Genomic DNA, 23,963 nt, shown 5'->3' with positions numbered 1-23,963 from the left:
GAGCTAGGGCTCAGGTTATTTGGACTCTCCCTTTTGCAGCCACCAGGGACAGTTCTTGTCACACCTCCTTGGGGCTCAGGATATCACTCACTGGCCTTGGGTGGTGGAGTATGCAGGAGATCCAGGTGCAGGGCCAGGCAAACAGGATTTGGGATCCACAATGCTTGCCCTGCCACACCCTTTTCCTGGGAGTTTGCTTGGGGGAGGGTTATAGTTTGAAATAAAAAAATAAACGTAATTACCATAATTAACCAGACGACTACTAGAAGTTTTATAATAGTTGACAATTCGTTGCCTCCTATGAGATCCTTTTCAGTGGTTCTCAACCTGTGGGCTACAACCCCTTTGGGGAGGTGTGTGTAAAATATCAGATATCCTTCATATCAGTTATTTACATTATGATTCATAACAGTAGCAAAGTTGCAGTTACAAAGTAGCAATGAAAATAATTTTATGGATGATTGTCACCGCAATATGAGGAACCATTAAAGGGTCACAGCAGTAGGAAAGGTGAGGACCACTACTTACAAGGATGCATGGCATCTCTGCATCTTTTGTTCTTTATTCTGTCTTTGTGGTGCTGAGGCTGAAATCTAGGACTTTGCCCATGTTAGGCATGTGCTTTGCCACGGACCCATTCCTTACCTCTCGCGGCTTTCAGAACATTTGAAAAGTCTGGGCCCGTGGTTATAAAACCTCTGCTAATGTGCCAAGGGCTGGGATATTCGAGGGGCTGGCAAACTTTCCCTCTCAGGCCTTGTATTATCTCCCCCTACTGCTGGGCTTCCCAACACAGCCATTAACATCCACTCTGTGCCGTGGGACCGGTCCTGAGCACCGTTGGGTGCTTAGCGTCATCTCTGGCTTTGAACCCCACTCCCACCAACTGCTCATTATAACTCCCTCATCCAGGTGTGACACCAAAATGTGCCCAGATATTTTCTAGTGCTTTTTGAGGACAGGATCGCCCCTAGCCAAGAGCCACTGTCATGGAAGGAATGGGTTCAAGGTCTGCCACTTATTCTTTACCTCTTGCATCTTGAGTCTGGGGCCCTCATTTTTTTTCTGCTCCATGGAGACTGAACCTCTGAGCCTTGGCTCTTCTCCTGTGCTCCTCCCAGATATCTAAACAGCAAGACCCTTGGGTTGAAGTGTCATGGGGGAATGGGGTCCGTCTGTGTTTTATTCCCATGGGAATGAATCACAAGCCGGCCTCTGGGTCTTGGTTTAGGGTGCCATCTTGTTCCTCACACATATTCTCTCTGTGCGCTGAGTCCGCTCATCTGGAGATTGCCAGGCCTGTGCCATGAACCAGAGAGTCTTCCAGAATCATCCAAGTCCCTGAGAGCAGCCTCGGGTCAACCTACAGTGCGGAGTTCAGACCAGGATTACGGCAGGACCTTGATAGGCTCATTTTTAAGTTGAATATCTGATTTACTTTATTATTATAGAGTAACATACTCTCTGAGAATTTAAACAATGGAAAGGGCAGAAGAAGCCTTCTCAGTCCACCACCTCATGTCTGTAGGAGGCTCACTTCACAGGAGGTTCGTGTTCATGTGTGTGCGCATGCGTGCATGTGTATGTGTGTGCTTTAAATCAATTTATATATCAAGTAAGTTTTAAATATAGATATATGTTTTAAGAACAGTTGGTATATTTGGGCTAATTAAGTTGGCTCTATTGGGGCCACTTAAGCCTTAACTCTTCCCACTCCCCAACTTTGTCTCTGCCCCCTTGTCACAGGTGCAGAGCCAGTGTTCCTGACCCTTCCCCAGGTGACAGTCTTGTCCTTCCTGGGAGAAAAAGGTGACCAGCAGATCATATAGTGGTGTCTGAGTGGGCCACATCATGCTCTGTGTGTGTGTATGTGAGTGTGTGTGTGTGAGTGTGTGTGTGTGTGTGAATGTGTGTGTGAGAGAGTGTGTGTGTGTGAGAGAGAGAGAGAGAGAGAGAATTTCTAAGCCATTGTAGCCTCAATTACCATGTAAGTAAGTCAACCTCCTGTGTTTGGGCTCTTGTACCTGCCTGAAGGGACTGAGGAAGAGGCCCGTTCAGTTGTGCCTGGCTGGACCCAGATGTCCACATCTGGCTTTATAAGCCTTTGCTTAGAGGGTGAGGACACTCTAGTATGGGATAGACCACCCACCAACTGGCCTGGATTCTTTAAAAGGGTTTGAAGTCATGGAGATGTCAGCTGTTACTAGAGTTTATCCCATCTTATGGATGTTTCGAGCTTAAAGGAGAGGGTGGGGAGTGAGAGGCATGCTCAGGGCCAGGAGTGGGGATGGGAAAATCAGAAACCAAAAAGACTTAGGAAAAAATCCAGAGAGGGTTTTATAGCTTCGTCTGCCAGTCTAGGGAAGAAAGCCCCTTCTTAAGAGGCTGAGAGACAGGCAAGTACAAGACACCTGATGACTCTCCTGGAGTGGGTGGAGCCACAGAAAGAGATCAAGAGACTCCCCAGAGGCAACTTGCAGGAGGCCGGCTGGCCCAGTGCAGCCCTTGGGGAATGTGTCCTTATTATGCCTGTAGATTATATCCCCATTAGTGCATAATTATTATATAATGGGCATTATTGCATAATGGCAGTTATATAACAGGTGGCCCAGAATACAGACAGGGGGTATAATAAGTGTGTATCCTTTGGCTATAAATAGCCACCAGCCCCACACTGAATATGTGGCCACACCAGAGCCATATTATAAATACCCACTCTGGGCTATAAATTTCTGAGCAATGACGTCAGCAGCCATGGTACCTAGTTAGGGGGTGGTAGGAGGGATCTAATCCCCACTAGCCACATGACATCATTGTTTCCTTAGTAACAAGACCGCTCCCCAGGGGACCAAGTGAGGAGAGGCCTTTAAAGGGAGGCAGCAGATGGGTAGAATGCTTAGGTGGGGGTGAGGGCTAAGTCTGTGACTGACCAGGTAGGGTTCACTGGGTGGGTGTTCCACCCATCTGGTGACAGGGCAGCAGGCTCTATCTCCTCTCATCTATCATCCTTCGGGAAGTCTAGGGGGTCCCTCTGAGCACACAGCCGGTGGATCAGCCGTAGTCTCATTTCAGAGAGGAAAGAGGAGCCGAGTGGTTTCTCCAGTCTCTGTGTCTCTCCATGGTTTGGGAAACACTTGTGGGAGGGGAGTTGCATATTGACAGACCCAAGCTCTCTGCCAGTTCCCTAGCTGAGGGTTTAGGTCAGTGTCAGCCTGAGAAACAGAAGGCACGTGTGAGCCATCTGACAGGCCTGAGAGCATTGTTGCAGTGGTGGAGAGCTGGCACCGGGGATGAGGAGACAGGACGGTGTCTTGATGTTGTGAGGTGGATGTGGGTGTCAGAGACAGAATGACAGTGAGCCAGTCCTGTGTTCCTGCGCTAAGGAGGTTCATGGTGTTGGGGGAGGGGAAAGTGAAGTTTGGGGCAGTGTGTGAGGCAAGCTCCCTTTGCCAGGAGCTCCCCAGTTGTAGTCCTGCCCCAGGAAAGTCCTCAGTCCCTGGGAGCCAGGTAGCTTGAGCACTGCGTCGTACTTAACCAGTCTTACCAGTAGTTATTTCCTCCAGGGACGTTGGTAGCTATCGTAGGTCTATTTATTTATTTATTTATTTATTTATTTATTTATTTATTTATTTATTTATTTATTTTGGAGGCAGGGTCTCACTATGTAGCTCTGGATATCCTAGAACTTGCTATGGAGATCAGACTGGCCTTTAGCTTATGAAAATCTGCCTGTCTCTGATTCTGGCTCTGCCTCTCCAGATTGCACCATCACTACCAGTTGGTAGATATTTTAAAATTATTATTATTATTATTATTATTTCAAGTGAACGTGGCGTGCAGTGAGCGTGCATGTGGGTCTGGGGTTCAAGGCCGACACAGACGTCAGGCTTGGGCAGCACCTGTTCCCTCGTCTCACCAGCCACTTGTGCACTTGTTTGTCCCACATTGGGTGAAGCCTAGTGCACAGAACAGTCCCACAAGAACAAAGAATCAGTGACCACATGTGTCACCAGCTGGGAGACATAGCAACACTGCCTTGGTGAGGGACGCTTTTGCGGGCCTTGCCTCGTGCTCTCTTCAGGATGTCCCTTGTCTCTGCTGGTGACCGGGCTACTCAAGCCACCTGTGAATTTCTTAAAGCTGTTTCCAATGCTCTGACTATTTGTGGGTGTTGGGCTGTGAACCCCACTTCCAGTGTACAAATCACAATGTAAGGAGGACTCATTTCTATGAAAGCCACTTTTCCTCAAACCCTGTGACCAAGACTGGACAGTGTCTCCAAAGAGGTTTCAACTAATGGGACAGATGAACTGATAGGATAGGGGAGCCTGGCCGTCCTGTGGCGTGTGAAGTTTACAGAAACCGGGTTCTAAGCTGTGCGATGTCACTTGTATGTGAAGTCCGACCACAAGTGCACACCAGGCACTTTCTTTTTTACCTGGGTAAAGTGTCTGTCACTCACACTACCTGGTTGCAGTTGACTTGGCGCCCTCTGCCTCTGACCACATGCATAGCATAGCCAATTAGAATGTGGTTTCCCATGGCCTTAGCTGGAACCCACAGATAATGGCCAGGATGGCGGTGGTACACTGGTGTAGTCCTCAGAGTAGGAGAACTGCTGGGTGACAAGTTAAGTTGTGTGTGTGAAACCTGACTTTTAGGTTTGCATCTGGGCATGGGAGAGGTAGAGTGTAGGGTCAATGTGCTGGACCCTATCTGCAGGGCCAAAGGGAGCTCTATGGGGGGGCTGTACTTTCTTTGAGCACAAAAGCTCTTGCTTCTTAGGGCAGTAATCCTCTGTGTATTGCCAACCAGAGAGATGCAGCCAATGTAGCTGTCCCTACCCTGAGGTGGGCCAGCTTTCTCTCATTCATTTGTGGTTCCATGGCTTATAAAGTAGGCCTTGCACACAGATCTCTGGGCAGAGTTTCAAATACATGACTTTCTTTTAAATTAAACACCACACACACATTTGCTGTTCTCTCTGCTTGCATGTGTTCATCCGTACTCTGTCTGTTCAAGCCATGCTCTGCCCAGAAGTGTTTGTAGCCATGTGGGACAGTAACCGAGGGTGATGGTACCAAAGCCACCAGCTAATATTAGATTTTATAACTCAGAGATTCATTAATATAATTACTCACATGCCAGCCTGACTTGGCAAGAACTCTTGAATTGTATTCCTCTTCTACAAAGTGCTCTGGCTGTAGGGATGCCCTGGTGAGGCTGAGCCTGTGCCTCTGTAGACAGAAGGTATGCCTTATCTTCCTTAGCACAGTTCCCCTGGGAGAGCCAGGTGCTCCCATGGTGACCAGGCCTGACTTTCTGTGTCTTGCCAGGAGATTGGCACCTTGGAGAGTCTCTGGCAGATGCGGCGGTCCACTGGGGGACCCAACTCTGCAAGTGGCACTGGGCTTGGGTGGGTGATTTTCCTCCCAGGTGACTCTTGCACATAGTAGTATAGGATTCTCTTGGAGCTGGGGGATTATTTTCAATTCTCTGCCTCTGTGCGTAGTTCTTTACAGCTCACGAGCCCGTTTTGAATACGACCTCGCCTTCAAACAGGGGGACCACTGGCAGCCTGTCCTTAAGACAGCAGCATGTCCGGCCTTCAACGGTATAAAAATCAGGAGAAGGCCTGAGAAACAAGGGCAGTCAAGGTATGGAGCAGAGCAGGAGCACTGCCTCGGAAGGAAGTGCCATGAGGGAGGAGCCTGCTGTGGACTGAGAAGCTGTGGGATTGTGGGTGAAAGGAAGCTGCTCTCTCAAAATGCCTCTCTTTATTGTTTATATGAATGAGATGTCAGAGAAACAGAGGGAACCAGCCTTCCCCTCGGCCCTTCTACACTGTTCCAGGTGTGTAGCAATGGCTCGGTGTGTGTTCTCTGGCCCCGGATCGGTCGTCCCCACCCTCACCCAGGGCATCCTGTCACCACAAAATATTATCTTTGCAGGTAGATACCTTCTAACTGTAGAACAGATATCATCTCCAGTCCCCGTCCTCTCTAGACTCAGCCCTTGGGACCTCCCCTGCCAGTCTCACCCCCATGCCAGATCTGTTTGGATTAGCTAGCCCTGGGCCCAGCAGAACATTTGCTTTCTGCTCAGTGGCTCCTCCTGGCCTCCTGTTCCCTGCTGGGAAGCCCAGTCCTTCAGGCTCCTCCTCCTGCACTTTTCCGTAGGAACCCCTCTAAGCCAGGACCTCCCTGGTCAAAGATGACTGTTGTCCCTTAGCTGGGACATATGCTCCCTGCTCTGGAGGCTGGGTTTGGCTATTAATTATGGAAGGAATGTGAGCGGGGAGGAAGGTTATGCCTCACACGCTCGCTCGCTCGCTCGCTCCACCCATACACAGTTACTTCTCCAAGTCAACCTCACAAGGGACCCTGCTGCCCCTCCCTTGCCCGGACCTTAAGGTTCCCCGTATTGGCTTTAAGACTCTCCAGGAGACATTTCTTTCCTTTTCGCCTGGTCCTGAACTGCCTTCCTCAGCCTCATGTGTTCATCCCTGACTTTACAGACCTGACTTTTCTTTCAAAGTATTTGTTGCTTAGTGGAAGGGCAGCAAGGGACCACTGGATGCCTGAGGCATGGACCTAACACTGTGACTGGAATTTAAGGGTGTTTTTCTCTAGGAGTTTTTGTTTGTTTGTTTGTTTTGTTTGTTTTGCCATTAGGGATGAAGTCTCTCAGAGAACAGAAAACAAGTTCCATAGACCTCAGGTAAGATTGGCTAACCCTGCAGGTTCAAGGATTTGCCTATGAGTCCTGGAGAGAGTGCCACATGCTCGAGACTTCTTGTCTATTTACTCCATTCATCCATCTATCATTTGTCTGTCTGTCTGTCTGTCTGTCTGTCTGTCTGTCTGTCTTTCATCTCTCATTTTATTTCTTAAAATGTAAACAATTTTTATATTACTGATTTTATTGCATATCTATTTAGTGTTTTACGTGCCTGCGAGTATTTGCACCATGTATGTTGTGCCTGCTACCTACAGAGGGCAAGTGAAGGTGTCAGATTCCCTTGAAACTTGAAGCACAGATGTGAGCTGTCACGTAGGTGCTAGGACTTGAACCTGGATCTTCTGCAAGAACATGCAGTGCTCTGTACCCAGAGCCTTCGTTCCAGCGCCTTCTTTCTTAAGACTTTTTGTTGTTGTTGTTTGATTTTTGGGGGGTGATGGAGCTTGATATTGGATCTCACGCTGTAGCCCAGGCTGACTTTGAACTTGTGGCCGTTCTCTGCCTTGGAGTGCTGGGACTGTAAATGTGTGGCTGTTTTTAAAAGTAATTTTCTGAAGCTGGACAGTAGTGACACACACCTTTGATCCCAGCACTAGGGAAGCAGAGGCAGGAGGGTCTCTGTGAGTTCAAGGCCAGTGTGGTCTACAGAGAGAGTTCCAAGACATCTAGCTACATAGTGAGACCCTTTCTCAAACAAACAAAACAAAGAAACAAAAAAGTGAAAAAATTTACATACATACAATATATGTAAAATAAGCATAAGGTCAGAAGAGAAAAGGAAACGCCATTTAACAATCTTTTATGGTATTTTCTACAGTTCTTTATATATGTTTCAAAATTTTTAATTTAAAGCTATTTCGATGATACCTTTCATTTGGAATTTTTCTTGCTTTTAGTTTGCTTGTTTGTCTTTGTCTAGAGTCAGAGTCTCACTGTGCTACCTTCTCCTTGCAAGGCTTCAGGGACTCACCTACCTAGGGAGGCAAAGGAATGAAGAAAAAAGAACAGATAGACACATAGACCAAAAAGCTAGGATCAGGTGGACTGTGCTCTGAGGGAAGAGCCACAGCCCCCGCCCCCAGCTCTGTGTGTTTATTATATCCAGTTGAACTGAGAGGCAGATTTATTTTGTACAGCTGAACCAGGAGGTGGGGTTCTTATATATGGCTGAACAAGGAGCCTGGTTTAGTTAATCTCGGCAAGAACAGACTCTGCAGGAGAACAGTTTACGGGATGTCAGCATTGGAGGGAGAAAGCTATGGTAGACATTTTCTGCACACATCAACATTCATACTGGGACTTGCACCAGAAGAAAGCTCTTTTGTCCTAACTTGGGGAAGGTGTTGGAGTCCTTACGGTAGTCATGCGCATGTCAATAACACACATACACTCAAGACTTACTCTAGTCTCCACACTGTGTAGCTCTGACTGGCCTGGAACTCGATGTGTAGGCCAGGCTGGCCTCAAACTCACAGAGATCCCATGCCTCTGTCTCCCAAGTTCTGGGATTAAAGGTATTTGCTGCTGTAGCCAGCATAGACACTGCCTTTGATTTTAACATCATTGTGCATTTCCCCTCACTTTGTGGATGGTTTCGCACCTTTTCTTGTCAGTTGCCTTGTCCTTGACTCTCAACATTTCTAATGACATCTATTTCCCGTTTTCTCTTGGGGATAAGAAATTTCCTTTTCATGTAAGTGTTGAGGGTACTCATTAAAAATTAAAAGCTATAGAGTGAGTTCCAGGACAGCCAGGACTACAAAGAGAAACCCTGTCTCAAAAAACCAAACCGAAAATAAGTAAATAATTAAATAAATAAACCCACCAGAGGTCAGAGAGATGCTTACCAGTTAAGAGCACCAGCGGCCTGGCCGAAGGACCTTGATTCATTTCCCAGCACCGACATGGTTGGTCACAACCGTTTGTAACTCCAGTCTGGCAACCAGTCAGACACTCATGTGGTGCACAGGCATATATATGCAGGTAAACCATTGATACACATTAATAAAACTTAAATAAATTCCACCATAAAACTAAATTAAATAATACTATGAAATTAAGAATAACTCCTGATCCTCTGGCCTTTACCTCACAAAGCGTTAGGATTACAACGCTTTGAGCAGCTTGCTTATTTTATATATAGTTAAAAAGCTGTGCAGATGTATGGTGGAGCACATCTATACTCCAGCACTTGGGAGGCTGCGGAAACTTTTGAGTTCAAGGCCAGACTAGTGTGTGTGTGTGTGTTTGTGTTTGTGTGTGTGTGTGTGTGTGTGTGTGTGTGTGTGTGTGTGTGTGTGTGTATGTGTATCAAAACCTTTGTTTACTGAAAGGGAAAGGTAGAACATGGGCTGGTGACATGGTTCAGTTGGTAGATTATGTGCCTAGCATACATGAACCCCTGAATTCTGTCCCCAATACCCCAATACAAAAAGCAGGCACAGTGGCACTCAAAGGAAGGCAGGGCCATGGAACACATGACAAGCTCTAGACTATGTAAGCCTGGACTATGTAAGATCCTGTCTTAAATATACATGAATGAATGAATGAATGAATGAATGAATGAATGAATGAGGGGCTAGTGAGGTAGCACAAAGCTCCTAAAGAGCTGAGTTCAGCCACCTGAGTGGTAAAGGGAGGGAGCGGGCGTCTAAAAGTTGTCCGATTTCTACATGATGGCAGTATCATAGGTTAAAAAGTTTTAAATTATAAGATATATTTTTAAAGGCATGCTTTTTAAGCGGGGCCATGGAGTTTCATAATGTACAGATGGATGAACCTCATCCCAATTGTAAATTCATCCAGGATCACATCATGGTCACGGCTGTCTGCCGGCCTTGCTAGGGGCTGAAGTTCTAGTTGAGTTGTACAGACCCGTCTGCCGACCGTTCTACTTCAGTGCTTAATGCCGCTGCCAGTGATCTCACACTGAAAATGTCCACCCTGTTTACCTCACTACATTCCGGCCTTTCCCAGCTTACATGGCTCTGAGTCCTGTGGGTGTCCCCTCAGGATGCACTTAGGACCACATCTCCTCACAGGTGTGTGTGTCCCGTTCGCTCTCTACCTCAGGGCTCGCTTCTGCTGCTGGACATGCTCCATTGCCCTCTGTAACCATGACTCCCACATCCGCACATCCTCTCACGTTCTCCAGCTGTGCTTTTTGGGGAGTCTATGGTACCCTGTTTTAGGCCTCTGCAGCAGCATCCCTGTTTGGACAGTCCCAGCTTCTGGTCCAAGGGCTGCAAACTGGCTCTTCTCACTGCCCGACGGTAAGCAGCTGCTGGCCATGGAGTCTCAGTGGCAGCACACCCCAGGGCCACCGCTGAGGTACACACAGCACGTGCTCTAGATCTCCCGAGGAAATTCCTGATGGCGCTCATGTGGTGCAATATTAGCCCATGTGGCCCAGAGGTGCAGTTAGGACGGGGGAAACCTTTACTCTGGATTTCAGATAGTAGTTTTTTCTTTTCCCCCTTCCTTTCCCCTTCTTGAAACAGAGGTCTGCTTTCTATCCATAGTTGGGCTAGAAATCAGTACGTGGATCAGACTGGCCTGAAACTTGTGGTCATCCTCCTGCTCCTGCCTTCTGTTAGGGTTGCAGGCATAGAGCTCTTGCTATGCTATCCCAGGCTGGCCCCAAATCTGACTGAGCAGCAGGACTATATGCATGTGTCATCACACCCAACTTGGACTTGGGACTTTGACTAAACCCACAGATATCTCAATACTCTTGCTCCACACTCAAGACAGCATTCCCTAGGGTCATATAGTCTAGGATACATAGCCCCTTTGTGTCTCCATGTCTGTCTGTCCATCCATCTGCTTGTCCATCTGTTTGCCCATGTCCATGTGTGTGTGAGTGTGTGTGTGTGTTTCTCTGTGTACACACACTCCTAAACTAGCCCTGGGTATCACTTTCTACCCCCATTCAGCCAAAGAGAGCTGAAATGTCTTGGGGTACCTATTGTCTGCCCCCCCAACTCCTGTGTGATGTTCCATTTCATTTTGTTCAGGTCCTGGAGGGACCCGAGACCTAGCAGAAAGTTTGTGAAGTGCAACAGTGGGAGGGGCTGCGTATGTGGGACAGAAGGAGGGAGCAGATGTCCCCTTCCCTGTCCTCAGCAAGGCAGTGCTGCACCATCCACGCCTCACGGACCTGGGCTGTGGTGGTCAGATAAGTGTGGATCTGAGGCTTGGTCTGGTCTTTCTACAGGTGTTCAGTACACACTGACTTGTGGGCCTCTGCTTGCGTGTGTGTCAGGAGGTAGGTGTCTGTGTGCAGTGTGGATCAGGGCCTGTGTGTGTGTGTGTGTGTGTGTGTGTGTGTGTGTGTGAAATCATACCCTGACACATTTCTCAGGTTAGGGGGTTTAAATTCATGTTAGTCTGTGACAACCTGGAAACCCAAGAGAGACTGCAGTGATCTGTCATTAGCAGTGAACGCAGATACAGCTGCTCACCCCCTACCCTCACCTCCTTGGGTTCAGCGCCCTGCCTGGTACCCTGTGGCCGCAGCTTGTGAGTAGGGATGTGTGTTTGCTGAGAAGTGTCAGGCTCTTCCTACCCACTCAGCAGCTGAGCAGTTCCCTTTTGGGGCTCTTTGTGAACCTGCCTCGCTATTAATCTACCTGTTAGTAAAGGAGATTACAATTGCCGTAATTACAGGGCACTGTGTCTCCAAGTCAGGAGTAGGGCTGAGCTAGTGCGGCAGGGTGGGGGTGGCAGAGCCAGCCCCAAAGGAAACTGCTATTAAAAGCTTGTGTTTGGAATGGTGTGGGGACAGCGGCCCTTCTGTGGGGCTGAGACACAGGGCTGGGACAGGGAAGCCATGGAACTTGTGCACTTCACAACTGAGGGTGCAGACAGCAGGCAAGGCTCTCAGGCAAGGCTCTGAGCAGCACAGATCCTGACTTAGTGTCCTTCAGACTCCTTGCTGTCTGATACTGGAGAGGCCTCTCAAGCCTCGCCACTGTCACTCTGAGGTATTCCTTGTATATGAAGTGTGGGTGGGGGATTCTGATGGGGCCCCTTAGCAACCACTGCAGCTTATTTGAAGAGAAACACAGAAGGGGCTGTTCCGTGCTCAGCCTGAGTCTCAGAGCTGTGTGAGTGAGCCACTTCTGAGGGAACGGATTCGGGGTCATCTTATAGCCCCCCCCCCCCGCTTCAGTGGCAGCTTTTCTGCCCCCAGGGGTGCTTGGCTGTGCCTAGAGACACTGCTCTGTGGGGGATGCTACCAGTGCCCAACAGCCGGAGGCCACACAGTGCCGGAGCAACCGCCACAGCAGCCACTCTCTGGGCTTGGTGTCTGACGTGTCAGAGTTGAGGAATCCTGAGCAAAGAGGAAGAGTAGCTAGGGCGGATGAGACCGAGGAGCACCCTGGGGCCTCAAAAGCTGGAGGTGCCCCTGTGCTTCCAGTGTGGGGCCATGAGGTTGAGACAGCAGTGGCAGCTACACCACGGTGACAGCTTCCTTGTGTCAACTCCCAACTCTCTATGTCATGGGGCCCCAGGCCATGGACTAACCCTTCTTTCTCTGTCAGACTCTTCTCTCCTGCAGTGGCAAAAGCTACACCTAAAGTTGAAGAGTCTGTTCGTCTAGCCATCTGGGATGCTAGTTTCTGTTTTTGAGACAGGGCTGTACTATGTAGCTTAGGCTAGCCTTGAACTTGCAAGCCTTCAGCCTTACTTAAGTGCTGGGGCTATAGGCTTGTGCCAGAGTGCCCTTACTGCCCAATGAGGGGCTTGGATTAAAGGTCATAGGACCTTACAGAGGCTTCTGAGCAGGAAGGGGTGGCACCTTCCACTGCCCATCCTGAAAGGACACTGGCCGCGCCTGGCCCCTCTCTCCTGTGTCTTCTGATAACTGAGCCAGGCCCCGTGCAGTGGAGACCAGCTACTGATCCGGTGTGCCTCCTTTGGAACAGACCCTGAGGCTTCCCTCCTGAACATGGCACCCTGTGGGCACTCTTCTCATTGCCACTTCGTTTCCACCTTTGACTCCTGCTGCCTGCCCCCTGGGAGAGGACCCAGGATGTGGTTCAGGGGTACAGTGATGTGGATGTAAGAGCCTGGCCTTAGCCGGGTGTGGTGGCGCACGCCTTTAATCCCAGCATTTGGGAGGCAGAGGCAGGCAGATTGCTGAGTTCGAGGTCAGCCTGGTCTATAAAGTGAGTTCCAGGACAATCAGGACTATACAGAGAAACCCTGTCTCAAAAACCAAACCAAACCAAAAACAAAAACAACAACAACAACAACAACAACAACAACAAAAGAGCCTGGCCTTGTATTTTAGGGTGTGTGCATTGCTTGCTTGCCCTGTATGGGAGCTTCTGCGCCCTCCCTGCCCGCCTGCCTTCGGGCCGCAGTGGCTCATGCTTTCTGCAGACAAAGCACTGGCTTTTCAGCTGTTGTGAGCGCTGCATTTCACAGCGAGTCCCTAATAGTGGAGTTGCTTTGCATTCCCCCACCTCTTTTTTTTTTCTTGACAGCTCCAACCTTATAATTTTACCTTCTCTTACCTCACCCTCAGATGTATTCCTTTTCTTCCCCTGCCTGGGGTTTCTGCCGCTCATCACTGGGGACCCCCTTTAGGAGGGCTCACTCCTGACAAGAGAGGAGGGGCTCCCTGTCAAACATTGGGAGTTGATATTTTGTTTGGTGAAATGTCTGTAAATAGGCTTCAAGTGGTGGTTCCACATGGGGCCCTGTGCACGCAGGATCTTTTTGTGTCTGCACGTCTCCACACATGTGTCAGGAACCGACAGGGAGAGACGAGGAAGGGAGGAAGGCAGGGCATCTATTTTCTGGGAGCAGGAGACATAAGCTGGGATGTATGTGAATCACAGCCCCTGGTCAGCAAAGGGCTCTGGGCTGGCTGGTGGTCAGAGCTGAGATAGGTCGGTGGGAGTGTTCACGCTGGCACCCTACTTCAACATCCAACTGTCCTGACTCTCCAAGCCTTGAAGGTCAGTGTTGAAGCCGGTTCCTCCTGCCCAGTCCTGAGTGGGCCTAAGATTAAGGGAGCCCACTTCTCCCTGTGCTGGGCCTGTCTACGGCTCTGTCCTGCCCTCATTTTAAAGTGAAACCTCCCTTGCCTTCTGTGGGCCCCTCTGAGCTTCAGGCAGCTTACCTTTCCTGGGGTTGGCTTACAGCATTCTCCATGGAAGCCCCGGACGGCCGATTTGATTTTATAAGCTCGGCCACATCCGTTTTCCCCAGCATTAGCTTTCCAGACCGCGGAATGCTCTGTCTGGAGGCTGTTCCACAGCCGACACCCTCCCTGAATCCATTTTGAGTAGCTCTTCTCTGGCCCCATTAGAAAATGTCGGCTCCAACTATACTGCGCTCACGAACAAAGGTGCGGAACGATTTTGGCTGCTTTGTCCAGGAAATAAATTCCTCTCTGGTGCCAGGAACCATTGAGTGGTGCCATGTGCCGAGCCAGGGCAGGGTTACTGCACAGGACGGATGGTGTGGAAGCTGGGGATAGGAGCCCATGAGAAGAGACCCTTGTGTGTCTTGTGTTAGCTTTCTGTGGCAGGCTTGTCCTCAGGCTTCGGGAAGATGGAGCCCCATCTCCGTTAAGCCTATGCTAAGCTTCGGAACCAAGGCACTGTGCTCTCCTGGAAGCTGGGTGGGCCTTGTTACAGGCCTGTGTACAAGATGACCGGCTAGCCAGCAGCAGCTCTGGATCCTGTGCTCATGCAGCCCTGCCACTGACCACTGAGCCTTCCCAGTATCTGATTACTCCTCACTCTACAGACAGACATCCTTATTGATCTGTCTACGCCCACCCCCAGGAGGCATCTCCCTGGCCACCTGGCTTCCCTTTCTCTCTGCTTCTATGTCTTCTCAGGCTACTCCCACCTAGCCTAGCGTATGAGACTCCCTCACTCCTGGACTCCTACTATCAACTTCAGAATTCTGCTTCTTATTTCCAGATTGGTGTTTTATTACGCTGCAACTCACATTATGAAATTCTCCACCAATGATCTCAGGCTTAAAATGATTTGTTTGACTCAGGAATTTTTGACTTTGCGATGGTTGGAAAACATACTCATATAGCCATTTTATTATTATTATTATATTTTGGGGGATGGGTGCGTGTGCAACCTGGCACACATCTGGAGATTAGAGAGCAGCTTGCACAAGTCAGCTCACTCCCTCCACCACGTGGATCCTAGGGATTGGAGGTGGATCATCAAGCTAGGCAGCAGGCACCGTTAAAAGCTTCTGAGCTGCCTTCCCTGCCCTCATGGTTACTGTGTTTCTTATTGTCAGTATTCTATCAACGAAAGTCCACAAAGTATCCAGCACTTTATTATAAAATAGGCTTTGTGTCAGAGGGCTTTCCCTTTTGCAGGATCACGTAATTTCACGTAAATGTCCTGGGTACTTGTTTTTTTTAATTTTTGTTTTTGTTTTGTTTTGTTTAGTTAGACAGGGTCATATACGGCCTAGACTGACCTTGAACCCTTGTTTGCCTCACTTCCCTAGTGCGTTCCCATTCCTAACACAAGTACAGGTTATGCTAAGAAGATGTTAGGCACATTAAATAGTTCTCAACTAACCATACTTTCAATTTACTGTGTCTGCCAGCAGACCAACCCATTGGAAGCTGAGAAGCAATTGTACTTTATCTTAAAAACCTTTTATTAGCCTGTAGGTGGTGGCACACAACCTTGATCCCAGCACTTGGGAGGCAGAGGTAGGCGGTTCTCTGTGAGATTGAGGCCAGCCTGGTCTACAGAGTGAGTTCCAGGACAGCCAGGGCTACACAGAGAAAGCCTGTCTCATAAAAGAAAGCTTGTCTCATAAAACAAAAAATCCAAACCTTTTTCTGATAATGTTGCTGGTGGTGATGGTGGTGGTGGTGGTGGTGGTGGTGGTGGTGGTGGTGGTGGTGGTGGTGGTGGTGTGTGTGTGTAGGCCAGAGGACAACTTCACAGAGTTGGTTTGGTACTTCCACCTTTACCTGGGCTCCAGGGATCACACCCATGTCTTTAAGCTCACGCAGCCAGCACCCAGCTCTCTGGCCTGCAACTGTATTTTCAAGTTAAAACTGTAGGACATTTAGTAAATCCACCATGCTGTGCAGTCAGTGCCACGATCTAATTCTAGAACAATCCCATCTTTCCAGGAAGAACCCCACATCTGTAAGTAGTTAGTCTCCTTTCTCCATCTCTCCAAACCCCTGATAACCACTACTCTTCTTTCTTTTCTGTGGATCTGCCCACTCTGGGAATTTCATATAAATGCAAACATACAATATGTGGTCTTGGTGGGTGGAGTGTAATTATTTTCAAATTTCCTCCATGTTGTATGTTGTTTCCTCCGAAGGGTGAATAATATTTCATAGTATGGACATGCCCTGTTTTGATGATGGTGTCTTCCCCTGCCCCCTGTTTTGAGACAGGGTCTCATGATGGCTTCTGGCTATATTATACTCCTGGCTATCCTTGATCTTGCTAGATAGCCTTGATCTCACAGGGATCCACCTGCCTTTACCGGGTGTGCTGGAATTAAAGGTGTGTGCCACCATGTCTGGCATGTTTCCCCTTTTTGGTAGTTGTAAACAGTTCTCTAGTAGCATTTATATCCACGTGTCTGTGTGGATGTACATTTCTGTTCTCTAACTGTCTGGAGCAGAGCTGCTGCCACCTGGAGATGTACAACTGGGTCTAATGGGCAACTGGTTCCACATTCTTCCCATCCATGTTCCCAGGGTCCTCAGATTAGATACATGACTACGATCCTTCCATTTCTGTGTCCCTCGCTAACCCCCCCATGCCACGTATGCCAGCATCAGTAGCTGCCTGCAAGCCGCAAGGTCAAAGTGCTGGCGACTTCTGGACTCCCGCTCTCTCTGCTTCGCTGAGAATCTCTGTCTCTTGTACCCCAGCCCAGCTGACAGCCCCACCTCACTTCCCATTCTCTTGTCCATTCTCTCCGCCTCCACAGTGTACCCAGCTTTCAGCTGCAAGGGTCTCTCTCTCTGTCTAGGCCAGTGTTTCTGTTCTCACTTGGCACTAGCAGGTACTTAACAAGTCCACATACGTTTGTAACGTGGTACACAAGATTTGAGTGTGTGAGCCACTGAGCTAGGCGTTACCCATGCCTGGGTCCTGAAGACATGCAAATGAATGTGAGATTGCAGTGTGTCTTGTGATAGGCGCTGGACCTCTGGGTGCCAGCTCCTGTGTGGCCCGATGGAGCAATTAAAGGTGGTGAACAAGACAGGACCTTTGGAGCTCAGAGTGATGCTGAGTGTCAAATAGGTGACCTGCTCTCTCTCTCTCTCTCTCTCTCTCTCTCTCTCTCTCCCCCTCTCTCTTTTCTTCCTCCCATAAAGGAGGAGCTGAGCGGCCTGAGGACAGATGGGGCAGAGGGGAGACAAACCCTGAAGCACCTGCCTTCGGGGCTACCTGACTTGATAACTGGTAGACAGGAGGAGGTTGCCCTTTCTCTCGCACTGTAGGAGCACAGAAGCAGCTGCCCTGCTGTTTGAGTGCTGTGGTCCTGTGGCTGAAGCCATCCTATGGGGTTGGGGATGCTGTCCTGCCCTGCACTAGCTCCCTTTAGAGGCAGCTGGTCACAAGAGAATCACTTGGCTTAGTCTCTGCCAGATGGCCTGAGGTGGGTGGGTGCTGAGGCAGACACAGTGCCACCTCACTTCAGGCCCAGGGAGGAACAGGAGTGGATCTAGGGTCTCACAGAGGTGGGGATAGAAGAACAGTCTGGCCCAGAAGGGGATGTTTAAGCCTAAGTGAGTACCTTTACACCTTTTCCCATGGATCTTCCCGGGCCTTGCCTAACTGGGATCCCAGCTCAGGTCAGCCAGACACACACCCATACCCACACCCACCCACATCTCACACCACTCATCACACACACACCACACACACACACATACACCACACCACACCACACTCATCACACACACAACACACACACACACATACACCACACCACACTCATCACACACACACCACACACACCACACCACACTCATCACACACACAACACACACACACACACACACACATACAACACACACGACACTCATCACACATACACACACACACACCCCACACACACCACACCACACTCATCACACACACAACACACACACACACACACACACACACACTTCTTTTCCCCAAGCCCGGCAGGTTCAGAGAGCCCACAGCAGCAAGGCTAGCTGAGAGGCCCTCCTCCTCCTCCACCCCCTCTGCCCTTCTCTCTCTGTTCTCCCTGGGCCTCTTCCCCACGTGGCTCATTACAACTCCAGTTGTTCAGGTCTTGACCTCAAGAGCCTTCCCTATTGACCCCTGACCAGCGATACTAATCTGTGTCAACAGGCCCCAGGGGTTAAAGAAACACAACCCGGAGCTGCAGCCTTAGCAGGTGCCTGGAGGGGGCGGGGTGGCTCTGGGAGCTGCTGCATGCACAGGGACGTGCTTGGCGCCCCCCACCCCCACCCGGGTGTCTACTTCCTCAGCTCCTTCTGTGTTCTTGGGCTTTCTCCTTCACACTCTCCAGGACAGTCCCTTCTCCAACCCTCACATCTGGCTTTCCATCCATCTGCAGGCCACCGCTTCCTTGCTGTCTCTTTCCTTCACGCTCCTCTCTGCAGACCGGATTTGAAACTAAGTGCCCCGCTGCCGCCATCCAGGTAGCATCCGGGTTGATGCCACAGTCAGTAGCTTGCTGCCCTTGCCCTGCTGACTGGCACATTCATTTTCATTCTCTTCCCCTCTCCCTTCTACTTAAGTTTTGGTTGGGAGCTTCTCCCGGAATCCTAGCAAGGAACTATTGAAATGCAGACCCTGCCACCCACCCCAGGAGCTGTTTGGGACCCTGCTGGACCAGCCTAGGCTGCTCCTGCTTAGGGCTAAGTGGACCGTCCTGTTTCTGTCCACACACTGACTAGAGGAAGCCCCCTGTGCCTCTCCTGTAAGGACATCACACATTCCTTTGAAGTGGAGAGCCACTGTGTTCACCCTGCCTCATCCTGTCCCCAGCCTCTAATCCTTACGATGTTCTTTCCCTCCATGGCCCTGAAGCTCAGGCCGCTGGGGAAGAGCACAGGTATGGGGTGTGGGGTGTGGGGTGTGGGGTGTGGAGTGGCCAGAGCAGTGTAGAGCAGGATGATGGGAGAGAGCTGAGGGGGCCTGGTATACTTACTGGGTGAGCTTGTGTTGGGGGTCTTTCTGGTCCTCTCAAGAAACTCAGGTGGGGGACAGGCTGGCTATGGGCACCCTTGCATCTCAGCTCCTTTCCTGAGGGCTCTGTCTCACGTCTGATCTTGCTTTCTGTCCCCACTCCTCACTCCCCACACCCACACTTCCCTCTTCTCTCTTCCTTCTTTCTGGCTCTGGTTCCCTGGCAGGCTAGAAAGCAGTTGATAAACTCTCCAGAATTTTTTATAAATTTCCCAAACTTTTCCAGATGCCAATAAGGGGCCAGAGAGACCCTCGAATTGCAGAGCAGGGGGTGATGGAAGAGACACTGTCCCACAGCCTTCCTTCCTCTCACACTAAAGGGAGCAGGACGATGCCAGTGCCAGGGGCATCCACCTTAGAGTTCAGACAGCTACCAGCCCCGGGGAAATGGGGAGCAGAGAGACAGGGGGACCTGGCCCCAAGAGTGCCCTAAGTTGGGCCAGCAGGAACCTATCACTGTCAGAGCCTGGGGTGTGTGTGTGTGTGTGTGTGTGTGTGTGTGTGTGTGTGTGAATCAGAAGAGGTAATGTGGGCACAGTGTAGGGGTCGATCCCTCCCTACTCCCCCAAAGGGGTGCTGCCCCCACCTCTGCTGTTCGGTCCATCCACTCCCTGGACACCTCCTAAAACAAAGGCCTCTTTGTGGTCCTGGCCCACTGGCCAGCTGCCAACTGCATTCTTTGCGTGTTTCCTGAGCAAGGCTCCTGGCTCAGTGGTCGGCTCCTCCCCCACCCTGCCTGAGGCCCCCAGCTTGACTCTTGGTGGTTTCTCAAAGTCGCTTCTCCTCGACACCCCCCCCCCAAGTTGCCATCTTCCCTATGGGTGGGTCCAACTGTCCTGAGAAGGGAGACCCCCAAGGAAGGAGCCAGCCAAAGTGCTGAGCAGGCTGGGCTGTGCTCCGATCTTTCTTAGTAGGAGCTAAGCATCCCTATCTGTATGACTAGGGCCAGCACCCCGCCACACACACACACACACACACACACACACACACACACACACACACACACACACGCTAGCCAGTCGGGTTCAGTATGGTCAGTATTGAGAGTACCTCACTCTGGCTGCCCTTTGGTTGGACTGTGGACTCAGGACCTGGGCAGGGCCTCCAGAGCCTCTGATGGTATATTTCCCTGCAGCTTCAAGGCCTGTTTCTGTTGCTGAGGCTGGCACCCGGTGGGGGGGTGATTCTTTCCCTCAGGGATAGGGCTACATCCGCCTGCCCCATCTCTGTCTCTGCACGTGTGTTCCCCTGCTGGCACCTATCCTATCCTACTTGGTAACAGCATGGCAGCCTCCTTGGGTAGGCTGTGTGTGTGTGTGCGCGCGCGTGTGTAGGGGGGTAGCCTAACTTTGGAAGTAGAACGCATTGGAATATAGGCAGATGCACACTCTTCAGTCACCAGTCACTGTGGTACATGGTCACGACAGATACTGTCCTAATGAAGTCCTAGATCTCTCTCTGCCCTGGGTCTCCTCCTCCCTTGTTAAAAAATGTTCATAATTTGGAAAGAAAGGGAACTTTTTACAAGCTGGCGGATCTAGAGAACTTTCCATCAGTTTTTTCTGGCCTCGTGATGGGTGGGGCCCTTTTTTCCTTCCCTGTTCTCTCCTGCTCTTCTCATAATCTCCCCTCCCCCTCCCTTCAGAGCGCGAGCGTGCACGTGCGCGCACACACACACACACACACACCCCTACCCCTACTTACCTACCTACCTTAAGGAGACCTCTAACAACCACCGTTCCAGAAAAGCTATTGGGGGTTGAGGACCTGTCTGTATCCTCCTGGGCCAGATCCAGGCTCGCCACCCCTCCCCCAGAGGCTGTTCCACTGCAGGCCTAGAATCTCCCAAGCTTTACAGAGCCTGTGCCAAGTAAGACCCAGGCCCAAAGTCTGCTCACCCTCCCCTGAGAGCCTGCCGTACTCCTGCTGGGCGGGGGTCCCCTGGGTCCAACACTGCCAGGGAGGGAGCGAGTGCTGAGCTCACTGCCTCGGCATCTGCCCTCCCCCCCACCTCTGGTGTGAGGGCCAGCCGTACTCCCGCCAGCGCCTCGCTCCCTAATAGCTTTTTAAGTCCAACCACATGTGTCTGAGGAGCAGAGCGGTGCCGCCCCTCCTGCCTCAGCGCTCCCCCTGGCTCCGTGAGACCACCCTCCACTTACAGCGCCTGGGGCCGGGAAAGGGATCTGGCTCCCAGGCCCACCTGAACAAGACAGGCTGGTGCCCGGCCTGAGAGTAACTCCGGAGGGTCACGTGAGGGCAGTGTTCTGATCCCGGGTCCGGGGTCCCTTTCCCCCTGAGCTGCCTGAGATCTTGTTTATGTGTATGCCTCAGTGCTAGGGCCTTGTGCCAGCGCTGCTCTCCTTGAACCTAGCCCCACTGGGGTGACCCCACAGTCGCCTCTCTGACTCAGTACACGTGCGGTTCCCTGTGCGTGTGAGTGGTCTATCGGGAGGCCTGTGGGGTGCGGTTTCGCAGAAGGGGAGTAAGGGCTGGGAACAGACCAAGCGAGCAGGCCTGGGGTCCTAATGAGAAAATTGCTTCCAGCCAGCGAGCCCTGCTCTGCGGCTGAAATTGCATCCAGCCCCAGCCAGCTTGAGCTAAAGAAGACCCCGCCCTTTGGCAAGGGTTTGGAGCAGCCTGTGTACAGCTCATTCTGCCTACCCTTGCCCCATGCACCTAAACGGAGGCACCTTAGTCCCCAGTTGCTTGGGCAGGGCTAGATTCTGGACCCAACCATCCTCATCTCAGGAGGTAGAGGAGTTCTGAGAGCTCCTCCCCGCTGCCACACAGGTCTGCTGCAGTTATAGACCCACTGTGTGCAGAGGGCTCAGAGCAAGGCCACCTGCCAAGTGGCGTTTGGCTTACAGAGAAAGGCTCTCTAAGGAGCCTTGGTTCTCCATCAGCCCAGGTACAAATCTGCCTGTGTGGCATCCTGTCTTCCAGGCTGCCTCATTTGGAACTCAGCCTCCTTGGGAGCTCAAAGCAGGACCCTTCTGCACTTCCAGAGCTCAGTACCCTAGCCCTAGGCAGGACAACCCAGTGGGTGAAAGGCTGATTTAGCTTGCTTGCTTTTCTCTTCCTTCCCTCACGCAGTTCTGGTCTCTGAACAGAACTAGCTGCAGAATTTGTGGGACTCAAAGCAAAATGAAAACGCTGGGCCTCTTGTTCAAGTTAAAGATGTCAAGATAGTGATGTCAGAAACCAAGGCCACAAAAGCAGCTCGTGGCAGCTCAGTTTCCGAGGAGAGTTGGTACCGCACATAGACTGCTGGCTTGGAACACTGGCTCTTCCTGATTGGACCAGAAGGTCCCTTACCGGTGATGAGGGAGACTTGTGGACTCTGGGGCCTACAGGTGGGAATCTCTTCCTGCCTTCAGGCTTTGTCATCTGCTGATGCAGCCTCCCACCCCAATGTTTGGCTATCCTGCTTGATGGCTTTTAGAGGTGTGGCTGGAGAGGAGGAGGAGAACCAGCTACATACTCCATGCTGTCAGGGGAAGACTGCCCTGGTCGCTCTGGAGAAGCAGAGATGGAGAATCACAGCCCTGGGCCTGGGTAGCCCTAAGTGGAACCTGTTGGGCCAAAGGTGGTTCAGGTTGTCCTGTCCCTCTGGGTGGAGCCCTCCCTGTAGCCACAAGTTCCAAAAACTGTGGAGGAGAAGGGAGCTAGCAGGAGTGCTCAAGGAAGAAGGCAGGAGGAAGGAAGCAACCCCATTGTCATCCCTAAATTACTGGCTGGGATGGCAGGGGAGGAGGCGGAAAGCCGACATTGTTTACTTAATTAAAAGTAAACAACAATTTGCCGCTGCCAGCCTCCCATTAGCTGTGTGTGGAGCCCTAGAGCAAAACGGAGACTGACTTTAGGCTTTCGCTCCCACCAAGCTGACATCCCCAGCCTTGGCTTTTCCCTGATAAAGCCCTTCCCGCCTAGATCCCTTTCCACTCAGGCTCAGGAGGGAAGATGAACCAAAAACTTTCAGGAGTATCCCACAGGATGTGGGTCAGAATATATGTATTGAGACACCACTGTTTCAGGATGCGGTGGGGGCTCTAGTCTGCTCCTGTAGACTGCTCCCTGCTAGATATCAGTCAGGCCAGGTTGTGTCAGCTAGGGTGAAGCAGAGGCTTTTCCTCCCAGCCAGATGTTGTTCCCTGAGAAAAGGGCGGAGTCTCATGACCTAAGGGCCTAGTCCATACTACCTGGAGGCCAGGGCCTTCTCTACCCACCTCCCACATTTCCCTTTTAGCAGCTTATAAGCTTCCATCTTTTTGGCTCTGCTCCCAGAAGGGGCTGCTCAGGGCTCCCGGAGGGCTAAGGAGAAAGTCAGGCTTCTTGGGGGCTGTAAGAGAGGGGCTGCTGGACACATGCCCTCTCCTCCAGGTCAAGAGAGCTTCATGTAACACACACACACACACACACACACACACACACACACACACACACACACTGGGGAACTCCTTTAAATAGGGATGGTGAGTGTAAAAGGTTGTGGGGCACTTCTGCTGGCCTCTGGGGCCTTGGCAGACCATCTTTTCAAGGTCTGTCTCCACTTCTCCTGTAGAGCCTGTCACAGTGATGGAGAATGCAGGTTTCAGTCAGTCTGGATCTTGCTCAGGCATGACCTCAGAGTCAGGTCACCTGCTGAGAGAAAGTCACAAAGGCATAGGAGCGCATGTTACACGCCAAGGACCTTGTCCTTTATAGAACACTCTCAAGCCTTTGGGGACCAAGTGACCAGGTGGGGTTGTAGCTCAGAAAAGGAGCTGGCCAAGAGTGTGCAGTCAAAGGGGCAAATGTGAGAGAGGAGGCCCTATTAGTGCATGCCTGAAGCTGCAGGATTCAACTACTGCTCTAAGTGAGCCAGTCCTGGCCCCTGTGAACCTTTGTAATTGTACAGACATTTTGGTTGGGGCTAACAGGAGGCTTAGCACCAAATGAGCAGAGGCCTGGGATGCTGTCTGACCCACAGAACATGGACAGTCCCTGCACTGC

The 23,963-nt window shown here is 50.9% G+C and overlaps 1 protein-coding gene across 29 annotated transcripts in view, besides 1 other annotated feature; it reads left to right on the top strand.

Moving 5' to 3' along the window:
- The window catches only part of Nfix (nuclear factor I/X), a 96,527-nt gene that overhangs the window by 37,412 nt on the left and 35,152 nt on the right, over positions 1-23,963 (top strand). The gene's annotated exons all lie outside the window — the stretch shown is intronic.
- Positions 18,787-21,966: an enhancer, noted in NCBI's record as "VISTA enhancer mm1615". NCBI's record gives its function as "enhancer in: limb[4/8] | facial mesenchyme[5/8]" and the evidence as "EXISTENCE:transgenic organism evidence [ECO:0001131][PMID:17130149]".

The sequence above is a fragment of the Mus musculus genome, chromosome 8 (assembly GCF_000001635.26).
Source record: "Mus musculus strain C57BL/6J chromosome 8, GRCm38.p6 C57BL/6J".
NCBI lineage: Eukaryota > Metazoa > Chordata > Mammalia > Rodentia > Muridae > Mus > Mus musculus.
This window is presented reverse-complemented; position numbering and strand designations above follow the sequence as displayed.